This window comes from Nicotiana tabacum, chromosome 22 (genome assembly GCF_000715075.1).
Source record: "Nicotiana tabacum cultivar K326 chromosome 22, ASM71507v2, whole genome shotgun sequence".
NCBI classification, from domain to species: Eukaryota; Viridiplantae; Streptophyta; class Magnoliopsida; order Solanales; family Solanaceae; genus Nicotiana; species Nicotiana tabacum.
In genome coordinates, this window is record NC_134101.1 from 45,293,126 (window position 1) to 45,306,110 (window position 12,985).

Genomic DNA, 12,985 nt, shown 5'->3' on the forward strand with positions numbered 1-12,985 from the left:
TTCCACGTTACGAGTCCGCAACCAGCAAAGTCTCCTTCGGAGTATTTATCTTTTTCCTATCCGAATTTGTATTCCAGACATATGTTGTATTTTATTTTACATTCCTAGTTGAGGCTCATGTACTTGTGACACCGAGTTTTGGGGTGATTTGGGTTGTCCTGTATTGAAATTTGTTAAAAATATTATTATTTACTCTGTAAATTCCATCTTTTACTATTTAATTGAAGGAAATATGATTTTAAAAAATATTAAAATGAGAACCAAATTAAGCAATTATTGTTGGCTTGCCTGACAGTGGTGTTCGGCGCCATCACGACCTTTATGGATTTTGGGTCGTGACATGATTACATATAATGCAACTTTTTAAAAATCTATAACATTCCATATTCCTAATATCTCTCTCTTAATTGAGTTAATAGTATTGACTCCTTAATTTTCTCATTCATTAACTAGATGGTATTGAGAAATCATAACACACTTGTTCTCTTTAATAGCTAATTATCTCACCATACCATATTGAGAATGAACAGACATTCTCTTCCACAATTCCATGGAAATAGTATTATGTTCTCCTTGCACTTCAATTTCATCTGCTCGTTTGAGCAGTCACCCAAACCACTTATTTTTGGAAATATTGTCGTGTTATCCATGGAAGCAGAAATGAGTTGCAAATCCACCAAGAGCAACAATATCGCTAATGAATTTGGATTTCGGATCTTCAAACTTATTTTGATTTTTGTTGTTCACACCAATGGTGTTCTTTTCTTCCTCTTTTTTCTTTCTTTTGTTCGGCATTAAATTCAGTCAATAGAAATTATTATTCTTAAATTTATTTTCTGAGACATTACCGTGATTCAATATTTTCATTTGAAAGTAACAGTGTTTAATCACGCAGTATCGTGGATTAAGGAAAAATACCAAAATATTTATTTATGAATTTGGTATAATATATGTTGATACTTTTCATATAGTATATATGAATACATTAATATACGTATTTGCAAAATATATTTAGATGCTCTATTATCTATATACAAATAAAGAACATAGGATATAAGAGGATTATATATAGTATATTTATAGTATATGGTATATAGTATGCAGTATATAGTATATTTATACTATGTACAACATACAATTTCTTTAAGTATATTGTATATTTACTTAGGTAGAAAGTATATTATTTTATGTATATAAGTTAAACCATTATTTCATAAGTAGAATATATAATATATTTTATTGTTCATTAATGATTAAATACATTATACAATATATTATATATCTATACCACTGTATAAGGGGTATACATTATGCTATCACTTATATGCATGTAATGACCCAACCGGTCATTTTGGTTTTTAGAATCCCGTTCCCCTAAATAAAACTCCCAGTATGTGATTTTATTAATTTATGACTTGCGAGGATGGTTGGTTCGGGACACTTAGTTCTTTAATTTGTCTTTAAAATGTCAAGTTTGACTTCGGTCAGTATTTTGAGAAAACGATGCCGGAATCGGGATATGACAGTTTCAATAGGTTCGTATGATGATTTTGGAATTGGGCGTATATTTAAATCGGCCTTTGGACAACCCGGGGACGTTTCAGAGCTTAATAGTGAAAAATTAACTATTTGAAGGTTTAATGTTCTTTAAATTTGGTTTGGAGTAGGTTTTGGAGTAATTGAAGTCACTTTGGAATTCCGAGCCTGAGAATAGCTCTGTATGGTGATTTAAGACTTGCGCGCTAAATTTGATGTCATTCAGAGTAGTATAAGTATATTTCGGCACGTTTGGAGTAAGTTTGAAGAACTTGAAAATTCTAAGTTGAATCAATTTGGTTTGAGGTATGATTCTTAGTTTTGATATTGTTTTACACATTCCGTGGGTTCGAGCGAGTCCGTTTTATGATTTCAAACTTGTTGGTATGTTCGGGCGGGGTCCCGTGGGCCCCGAGTGTCAATCGGACGAGGCTCGGGCCAAGTTGGAAATTGGGAGCCAAAGCTGAAGCTCCCAGCTGCTGTCAGAATCGCACATGCGCTTGGCCAGCCGCAGGTACGAGCTCGCAGGTGCGAGAGACGAGTCGCAGAAGCGAGCACGCCAAGGCTTCCCAGGACCGCAGGAGCGAACAATTTTCCACACCTGCGAAGGCGCAGGTGCGAGTGCAGTGGACGCAAGAGCGGATTGAGCCACATGAGCGGCAGATTTGGCGTAGAAGCAATGCCTTAAATGCGGCCCAGGCACCGCAGATGTGAAAATGTTGTCTGGGAAGAACGTTAAAATGGGCGAGGCTCAACCATTTTTGCCCATTTCTTTCCATTCTTGGGCCATTTTGGAGCTTTTTGAAAGGGGATTTTAACTAGAAACTTGAAGATAAATTAATTGTACACACTTTGAGTTAAATATATAGATTATGGGTAGATTATAACCTGTAAATTTGTAAAAATCAAGGGTTAGAGAAAAAACCTAGATTTGTATAAAAATGAGATTTTAACCACGAAAATGATTATGGAATTGGATGGAAATTGTATATTTGAGTTCTTGAGATTATGGGTAATAATTTTCTCCGAATATTTTCGGAATCCGGGCACGTGGGCCTGGGATAAATTTTAGAAAATTATCATTTTTGGATAGGTTAATTTATATAATAGTCTAATTTTGAATTTTGAGCATGTATTAATTATTTTATATAACTTTTGGATAGTTTCAAATTTTTCGGTACCAACTTGAGATTTCTCACAACATTGTGATCGGGAAGTGGGCTTTGAGACAAGGTAAGTCTCTTGCCTAACCTTATAAGAGGGAATTTACCCCATATGTGATTCACATTAATAATTGCTGCTAATTGTGGGGGCTACGTACGCACGAGGTTACGAGAGTCCGTGCGTAGCTACTAATTATGTTAATATTAGTGTAGTTTAGGACTCAAATCATGAATTACTTGTGATAATTGCTCCTTTTATTTAATTAATTTACTAGAATTATATTGTAAATTGTTTTAGGAAATAGTAAAAGATCTAAACTTCATATATCAGAATTTTGTGTAAATTATTGAATTGTTAATAGAGATTGAACATCCTACGTGTTAATAGTATAATAACTTCTAATTTCGGAGGTTCATAAGAAAATGTCATCCTTTCTTGTGAAGCGGGCCGAACGCCATGGCAGTATAGATGCATCTATGGATCATGCCGCACGTCCTTCATCAATGTACATGACACTCTGGATCGGGTCGTACGACCGCAATATAAATCGTGCCTAATAATAATAATTACACGATACATTGATATTTTAATTGTTGCTTGTGAAGTTAATTGATAAATTGAAAATTATTTAAATGTAAGGAATTTAATTATTTCTGCTTGTTAAGAAATTTTTTGTTGTTCATCTAAAAATCATGTTTAATTTAATATATTCTATTGTAATATTATGGACCCATAGTGAGTGTCAAAGTCGACCTCTCCTCACTACTTCTTCGAGATTATGCTTGATACTTACTGGGTACACGTTGTTTACGTGCTTATGCTACGCTTGCTGCATTTTTTGTGCAGGACCTGAGATAGGTACTATCGGAGGACCAATCGGCGCGCACGCACGTTATCCAGAGGCTTAGTGGTGAGCAGCCTTTCTGAGTCGTTCTGCAGCAACTAATGCCTCTTTTTGTATTTGTATTTTGTCTATTTTATTTAAGATAATATTTTGAATTTTATATAATCTACTAGATGCTCATACACTTGTGACACCAGGTCTTGGCACACACTAGTAGAACTTTTGGATTTAATCATTTGTGATGACCCAAAAATGTCATCTTTAATTTAAACGTTCATTTCTGTATTCTATGAAGATGTTGAGAGCTTACCTTCTATGAGTTACGTATCACATGAATAGTTGATGTTAATGGTGTTCCTTTCCTAGTAATATATTGCTTATGATGCCACTATCAGTATTGCTTTCATGTTGTGTTACGTTTATTGGATTATGTACGTGTAGTTAGGATTGGTTTCTGGGATTCTATGGCAGGTGGATAGGCCCAGTTATAAACGAAACTCTGGCGAAAGTTTTGGAAATTTTGGGAGTTAGTAAAAAATTCGGGAAATTGAAATGGGTGAAAGAAGAGATAAGTTATGTTATGTGTTTGGGGGGCGGACTCTACTTCTCATTTGAGGACTATTCATATTATGGATACCAATTAGATATGATAACAAGTATACGAGGCATATTATGAGTGATGTGGGGTCTAAGGAGAGGCCTAAGTCTAAGTCAAGTTGGAAAATTGCATAATAGACTAAAGTTTCAAATGGGTACGCACAAGATCAAACTTTGAACGAGCATATATACTTATATATAAATAATGATGTGATGATCTACCTATCAAATGAAATATATTTGAGTCTAGTTTCTAACTCTTCAAACCGTTCATCATTTAGACACTCCTTCAAGAAGTTATGACCAAATTACCAAAGGCTGGCAGAATGCGAGTCTGCGGCCAAATCTGCGATCGCAGAAGTGGTTATGCGATCGCAAAACTGGTCACAGATCTGTCCAGAGAAGCCTATTTCTTGGCACCAATTCTGCGGTGCATTGTGTGACCCGTGTACCCATTTTGTTGTCCATTATGCAACTGCAAACACGATTTCGGAGGGTTAATTTTTCTATTTTCATAACCTAGCCCCATTTTGATAAATAGGATTTGGGGATTATTTTGGGGCAATTATCTGATGATTTTAGAGAGAAGTGAGAGTGTTTTAAGGATATAAATAAGCTCAAGTTCTTTTTTCATCAAAAATCTTGTTCAAGCTTTGAAATCCAACAAGGAATTATCACAAGATCATCACCCCAAGAGGTAAGGTTCTAACCCCTATTCTTCAATTTCGAGTTTGGGTAAAGATGGGTGATTGTGAGAGTGATTATTGCATGTGAGGGTATTAGTTATACATGCTTGTACCAATACGGTTACGGGAAGATTGTTGAGTTCAAATGGGTAAAGATTGGATTGAAAATGGTAGAAATCTTCAAACAAAACTTTAATTGAGGATTTGAAAGGCAATCTGATGTCGGAATTCGATAATTTTTGTATGGTTGAACTAATATCGGAATGAGTGTTTGGATTTTGTGAGTTTTTCCGGGATTCGAGACGTGGGTTCCACTGTTGATTTTTAAAATAAATTTTAGATTTTAATCCGGAAAATTTATAATTTCATATAGAATTAGTTCCTACGATTCGTGTTGAGTATGTTGAATTGTTTGTGATTAGATTCGAAGCTTTCAGACATGAATTCGTGAGGAAAAGGTGTATTGTAATCTTTAAATTTGTTTGCAAAGTGAGGTAAGTATCGTGGTTGACCTTGACTTGATGGAATAGAACCCTTAAATTATTTGTTATGTGAAATGCATGTGAACGATGTATAGGCGAGGTGACGAGTGTCTATACGTTGTCAAATTAATTGTTTGCATAATTACTTGAAAAATCATAAATCATTTTAAATCAAGAATTAATTATTATATTAATTGTTTCTCTCATGTTCTTTGCTCAATATCATGCCTTGAATCCATGCTATAATTGCTACATGCTTATTTGATTTATGTGACTTAATTGCCACTTGACGTTTAGCATACTAATTATTAAAATGCCTATTACATCCTTAATTTTCACAATTAATTGTTACTTGTCATCACTTATTTCTAGTAAATCATAATTATTGTATTCTTGTTATCTTATAATTTCATATTTATTGTTGCATTTATTGGAGTAATTGCTTTTATAAGAATTGGCAAATGAATATATTGGAGGAGCGGGTTGCACGCCGCAATGGAAATGAAAGTGAATATATTGGAACGCGGGTTGCACGCAGGAAACAGAATTGATTGAAATAAATATATTGGAGGAGCGGGTTGCACGCCGCAACAGAATCGATTAAAATGAATATATTGGAGGAGCGAGTTGCACACCACAACAGAATTGATTGAAAATATATATTGGGATCGGGTTGCACGCCGCAACAGAATTGAATATGAATATATTGTGGTATCGGGTTGCACGCCGCAACGAAAACTGATTGAAATAATAATTGTTTATGACTGTCGAGTTGGCTTCAACTGTTGAAAAGAGATACCTATTTTATTTCTATTATTGTTGTTATTATTGTTATTGTGTACAAGTTAATGTAAGTTACCTGCCTTAGCCTCGTCACTACTTTGTCGAACTTAGGCTCGGCACTTACTGGGTACATGGATCGGTTGTACTCATACTACACTCTGCACTTCTTGTGCAGATACCGGAGTTGGTCCCAGCGGCGTATAGTAGATTTGCTCGGATTCAGCTATTCGCAGGAGACTTAAGGTATAGCTGCATGACGTTCGCAGTTCTGAAGTCCCCTTCCACTTTATCATAAATGTGCATTTTTTCAGGCAGCTTTATTTTCATTCAGACTTTTATTTGTATTATTCTAGTAGCTCGTGCATTTGTGACACCAATTATGGGATGTTATTTAGACATCGCTATTATTATGGATTATTCACTACATTTCAGACTTTACTTCCGCATTTGTTTATTTGTTATTAATTAATTTAAAAATGGCTAATATTATTCTAACATTGGCTTGCCTAGCAAGTGAAATGTTAGGCGCCATCACGGTCCCGAAGGTGAGAATTTTGGGCCGTGACAAGTTGGTATCAGAGCACTAGGTTACATAGGTCTCACGAGTCACGAGCAAGCTTAGTAGAATCTGAAGGATCGGTACGGAGACGTATGTACTTATCTCTCAGAGGCTATGAAGTTTAGGAAAAATATCACTTCTTTCTTATTCTGTCGTGCGATTTTATTATGTCATCAATGATTGAACCATTCTATTCGTACTCTCTCGCAGATGGAGAGAACGCATAATATATCTACCTACAAACAAGGGGCAGAGCCCCCAGTGGCAACTATAACCAGGGGTAGAGGTCGAGTTTGAGGTCGCGCTAGAGGCTGAGGCTGAGGCTGAGGTAGAGGTAGAGCTCAGTCTAGAGCTCGAGTAACAACATATGTTGTAGAACCTTGGGTGGATCTTCAGGAGGAGGTTCCAGTTCAGACTGTACTGGTTGGACCAGTTCAAGTTCCAGAAGGATTCATAGCTACTTCAGTGCTTCAGGACGCTCTAGTCCGTTTGGTGAGCCTAATGGAGGGTGTGGCCCATAATGGTACATTTCCAGTGGCACCAGCTGTCTCACAGGCTGGGGGAGGAGCACAAACTCCCTCTACTCCCGCTCCGTGGCAGACAACTTCCCAGTATCAGGCTCCAGTAGCCCATCTAGTTGGGGTAGTTTAACCAATTATTGCAGCACATGCTGGTGATAGGCCTGCTTTGTCTTCTGAGGCATTGTTGAGATTGGAAAATTTTACCAAGCTATTTCCAATCCATTTCAGTGGTACACCTTCTGAGGACCCACATGATTTTCTTGAGCTCTGCTATGAAGTATTGCGGAACATGGGTATAGTTTCAGATGACGAGTTCCGCCAAGAGGTGGTAGAGAGATTATGTATTTACTAGACCAGTTGGTTTGCCTGCACTTACCTGGGAGCAGTTCTTGCTGCTATTTCTGGAGAAGTTCTTTCCTATCACACTGAGAGAGGATTACCGCAAGCTATTTGAGCGTTTCCAGCAGGGCAGCATGTCAGTCACTCAGTATGAGATCCGTTTTGTGGATCTAGCCCATCATGCTCTTCTTATGCTTCCTATCGGGAGAGAAAGGGTGAGGAGGTTCATTGATGGACTCGTTCAGCCTATCAATCTACAGATGGCCGAGGAGACCGGTAGTGAGATTTCATTTTAGACGGCTACTAATGTCGCCAGGCAGATCAAGATGGTTCTTTCACATGATAGAGGGCCAGTGTCAGATAAAAGGCCTTGTCATTTCGGTAATTTCAGAGGCTCCTCATCTGGTGGAAGGGGTACTTTTGGTAGGGCACATCCTCCTAGGCCATTTTATTCAGCACTTCAGACTTCTCACGGTGCTTCAGGGAGTCATGGATCTTATGTTCCTTACCCTGGGCAGCCAACATTCAGTGTACATTTAGCTCATATCAGTGCACAACCACTTCAAAGTCACTACGATGGTTATCGGACCCGTCCGGGTCATCTTCAACTTCAGCAACCACGACAACAGGATGGGTGTTATGACTGTGGGAACATTGGTCACATCAGGAGGTATTTCCCTATGTTGTCGAGTAATAGATTTCAGCAGGAATCTCGTGCCATCATACCGGCACCGGTTGCTCCACCGCCCTCCCGGCCAGCTAGAGGCAGGGGTCAGACAACTAGAGGTGGAGGTCAGGCTATTAGAGGTAGAGGATAGTCAGTTAGAGGCCGTCCAAGAGATGTAGATCGGAGTGGTGGGGCCCAACCCCAATTTTATGCTTTTCCAGCTAGGCATGAGGTCGAGTTATATGATGCCGTGATCACAAGTATTATTCCATTTTTCCATAGAGATGTTTCAGTTTTATTTGATCTAGGATCTACTTGTTCCTATGTGTCCTCCTACTTATGCTTCATATTTGGTTGTGCCTCTTAATTTTTTTAAGTGCTTCTCTACACGTGTCCACACTGGTGGGGGATTCTATCATTGTAGATCATGTCTATCATTCGTGCGTGGTTACTATTGGGAGTCTTGAGACTAGTGTGGATATTCTACTTCTCGACATGGTAGATTTTGATGTCATACTAGGTATGGATTGGTTGTCACCTTATCATGCTATATTGGATTGTCATGCCAAGATGGTGATCTTAACCATGCCAGGGTTACCTTGATTAGAGTGGAAAGGAACTCCTGGTCATTCTACCAGTAGGGTTATTTCCTATATGAAGGCTCGTAGTATGGTCGAGAAGGGATGTCTAGCCTATTTGGCTTATATACGCGATCTTAGAGAAAATGTTCCATTTGTGGATTCAGTCCCAGTTGTTCGTGAATTTCTAGAAGTATTTCCTGCAGATTTGTCGGGGATGCCACCTGACAGAGATATTGACTTTTGTATCGATTTGGCTCCGGGTACTCAGCCCATTTCTATTCCACCATACCGTATGGCCCGACTAGAGTTGAAAGAATTGAAAGAACAGTTACAAGACTTTCTTGATCAGGGATTCGTTAGACCTAGTGTCTCGCCTTGGGGTGCACCAGTGTTATTTGTAAAGAAGAAATATGGTTCAATGCGGATGTGTATAGATTATCGGTAGTTGAACAAGGCTACTATCAAGAACAAGTATCCATTGCCAAGAATCGATGATCTATTTGATCAACTTCAGGGTGTCAAGGTGTTTTCGAAGATTGACTTGAGGTCTGGCTATAATCAGTTAAAGATTAGGGCATCTGATGTCCCTAAGACAACTTTTCGGACCCGGTATGGGATTTATGAATTTTTAGTGATGTCATTCGGGCTTACCAACGCCCCAACATCATTTATGGATTTGATAAATTGGGTGTTCAAGCCCTATCTGGATTCATTTGTGGTTGTATTCATTGATGACATCTTGATTTAATCCAACAGTCGAGAGGAGCATGAGCAATATTTTCGGATTGTGCTTCAAACTTTGATGAATAATTAGTTATATGCCAAATTTTCAAAATGCGAGTTTTGGTTAAACTTAGTTTCCTTTTTGGGGCATGTTGTATCGGCAGAAGGCATAAAGGTAGATCCTAAGAAGATTGAGGCAGTTCAGAACTGGCCTAGGCCTGCTTTAGTTATAGAGATACAGAGTTTTCTGGGTTTGGCGGGTTATTATCGCCGGTTCGTGGAAGAGTTTTCATCTATAGCAAGCCCATTAACCAGACTAACCCAGAAAGATGTCCCATTCAGATGGCCAGACGAGTGTGAGTTGAGCTTTCAAAAGCTCAAGACTGCTTTGACTACAACGCCAGTGTTGGTATTACCCATAGGTTCAGGATCTTATACAGTATATTGTGATGCAACATGGTAGGGTTATTGCATATGCGTCGTGGCAGTTGAAAGTTCACGAGAAGAATTATCCTGTTCATGACTTAGAATTGGCAGCCATTGTTCATGTGCTGAAAATTTGGAGGCATTACCTTTACGGTGTCTCGTGTGAGGTATTCACTGATCATCGTAGCCTACAGTATTTGTTCAAACAAAATGATCTCAATTTGAGACAGAGAAGATGGTTGGAGCTATTGAAAGACTATGATACAATCATTTTGTATCACCCCGGAAAGGCCAATGTGGTGGCCGATGCTTTGAGTAGAAAGGTTGTGAGTATGGGAAGCCTTGCGTATATTCCGGTTGGTGAGAGGCAGTTAGCAGTAGATGTTCAGACTTTGGCCAATTAGTTCGTGAGGTTAGATGCTTTAGAATCCAGTCGGTTTCTAGCCTGCACAGTCGTTCGTTCTTCTTTATATGAGCGCATCAGAGGGCGACAGTATGATGATCCTCATTTGCTTGTCCTTAAGGACACGGTGCAGCATGGTGATGCCAAGTAGGTTGATGTGGGAGATGAGGGAGTTATGCGGATGCATGGTCGTATTTATGTTCCTAATGTGGATGGGCTTCATGAATTAATTCTTGAAGAGGCCCACAGTTCCCGGTATTCTATTCATCTGGGTGCTACCAAAATGTATCAAGATTTGGGGAAATATTATTGATGGAGGAGAATGAAAAAGGATATAGTTGCATATGTAGCTCGGTGTCTGAATTGTCAACAAGTTAAGTACGAGCATCAGAGACCTGGTGGTTTGCTTCAGAAGTTAGAAATTCCTGAGTGGCAGTGGGAGCGTATCACTATAGATTTTGTTGTTTGGCTCCCACGGACTCAGAGAAAGTTCGACGCATTATGGGTCATTGTGGACTGGTTGACCAAGTTGGCACATTTCATTCCAGTAGCAGTTACCTATTCTTCAGAGCGGTTAGCGGAGATTTACATTCGCGAGATTGTCCACCTTCACGGTGTGCCGGTATCTATCATTTCTGATCGAGGTACACAATTCACCTCGCACTTCTGGAGGGTTGTACAATTAGGCACACATGTTGAGTTGAGTACAACATTTCATCCACAGACAGACGGACAATCAGAATGCACTATTCAGATATTGGAATATATGTTTCACGCTTGTGTTATAGACTTTGGAGGTTCTTGGGATTAGTTCTTGCCACTTGCGGAGTTTGCCTATAATAACAACTACCAGTAGAGAATTCAGATGGCTCTATGTGAAGCATTATACGAGAGATGGTGTCGTTCGCTAGTTGGTTGGTTTGAACCAGGAGAGGCTCGGTTATTGGGTACCGATTTGGTACAGTTATGTCGGCCGTAAGGTTCGTGACGTTGCATTCATGGCAGGAGAAAGAGTATTGCTCTGAGTTTCACCTATGAAAGGTGTAATGAGATTTGAAAAGAAGGGAAAGTTGAGCCCTAGGTATATCGGGCCCTTTGAAATTCTTGAAAGGGTGGGTGAAGTAGCCTACAGACTTGTGCTACCACCTAGTTTATCAACAGTTAATCCGGTATTTCATGTATCCATGCTTCAGAAATATCATGGTGATTCGTCCCATGTGTTAGACTTCAGCTCAGTTTAATTGGACAAAGATTTGACTTATGAGGAGGAGCCGATAGCTATTCTAGCTCGACAGGTCCGTCAGTTAAGGTCTAAGAGTTATCCTTCAGTTCGGGTACAATGGAGAAGTCATTCGATTGAGACAACTACCTGAGAGTCTGAATCGGACATATGAAGCAAATATCCACATCTTTTCACCAGCTCAGGTACTTCTCTAATTCCGTTCGAGGACGAACATTTGTTTTAGAGGTGGACATTGTGATGACCCAAAAATGTCATCTTTAATTTAAACGTTCATTTATGTGTTCTATGAATATATTGATAGCTTACCTGCTATAAGTTACGTATCACCTGAATAGTTGATGTTAATGGCATTCCTTTCCTAGTAATATATTGCTTATGATGCCACTATCAGTATTATTTTCATGTTATGTTACGTTGATTGGATTATGTATATGTTGTTAGGATTGGTTTATGGGATTCTCTGGCAGGTGGATAGGCTCAGTTACAAAGGAAACTCTGGCAAAAGTTTTGGAAATTTTGGGAGTTAGTAAAAAATTCGGGAAATTGAAATGTGTGAAAGAAGATATAGTTATGTTATGTGTTTGGGGGCGGACTCTACTTCTCATTTGAAGACTATTAATAGTATGGATACAAATTGGATATGATAACAAGTGTATGAGGCATATTATAAGTGATGTGGGATCTAAGGAGAGGCCTAAGTCTAAGTCAAGTTAGAAAATTTCATAATAGATTAAAGTTTCAAATGGGTACGCACAAGATCAAACTTTGAACGAGCTATCTACATATATATATATATATATATATATATATATATATATATATATATATATATATATATATATATATATATATATATATATATAATAAAAAATTCTGTGATGATATACCTATAAAATGAAATATCTTCGAGTCTAGTTTCTAACGCTTCAAACCGTTCATCATTTGGACACTCCTACCAGAGGTTATGACCAAATTACGAAAGACTGGCAGAATACGAGTCTGCGGCCAAATCTGCAATCGCAGAACCATTATGCGATCGCAGAAGTGGTTATGCAACCGCAAAACTGGTCGCAGACCTCTCCAGAGAAGACCATTTATGGGCACTGATTCTGCGGTGCATTGTGCGACCTGCATATCCATTCTGCGGTCCATTATGCGACCGCATACCCGATTTCGGAGGGTTAATTTTTCTATTTTCATAACTCGACCCCATTTTGATAAATAGGCCTTGGGACTTATTTTGGGGTAATTATCTGATGATTTTAGAGAGAAGTGAGAGTGTTTTAGAGAAAGAAATAAGCTCAAGTGCTTTGTTCATCAAAAATATTGTTCAAGCTTTGAAATCCAACAAGGAATTATCACAAGATTTTCACCCAAGAGGTAAGGTTCTAACCCCTATTCTTCAATTTCGAGTTTGGGTAAAGATGGGTG